Raw genomic sequence first — 258 nt, 5'->3', positions numbered from 1 at the left:
CTAAATATGCCTGCAATTCTTTAGATTTGTTCTTTTAATGAATTGGTCCTGAGGGCTTTGTGAAGGGAATTTCTCGGCCCACAGTCTGTTTGGTGTCGACACGTAATGACACGTGCCAGGGAAGTGCCCCATCTTCCTCTGACACGCTGGCCTCCAAACACACCGTCTGAGACGCTATTGTCAAGAGCAGCATGTTGCTGTGACGGCCCGGAGTTCATTTGATCTCTGTTTGCACCCGGGTCTTTTTTTTTTTTTTTT

General features: G+C 46.9%; 1 protein-coding gene across 1 annotated transcript in view; it reads left to right on the top strand.

Moving 5' to 3' along the window:
* The window catches only part of LOC122351900 (transcription factor 7-like 2), a 21,078-nt gene that overhangs the window by 2,780 nt on the left and 18,040 nt on the right, over window positions 1–258 (top strand). The window lies entirely within an intron of this gene.

This window comes from Puntigrus tetrazona, chromosome 1 (assembly GCF_018831695.1).
Source record: "Puntigrus tetrazona isolate hp1 chromosome 1, ASM1883169v1, whole genome shotgun sequence".
Classification (NCBI taxonomy): Eukaryota; Metazoa; Chordata; class Actinopteri; order Cypriniformes; family Cyprinidae; genus Puntigrus; species Puntigrus tetrazona.
This window is presented reverse-complemented; position numbering and strand designations above follow the sequence as displayed.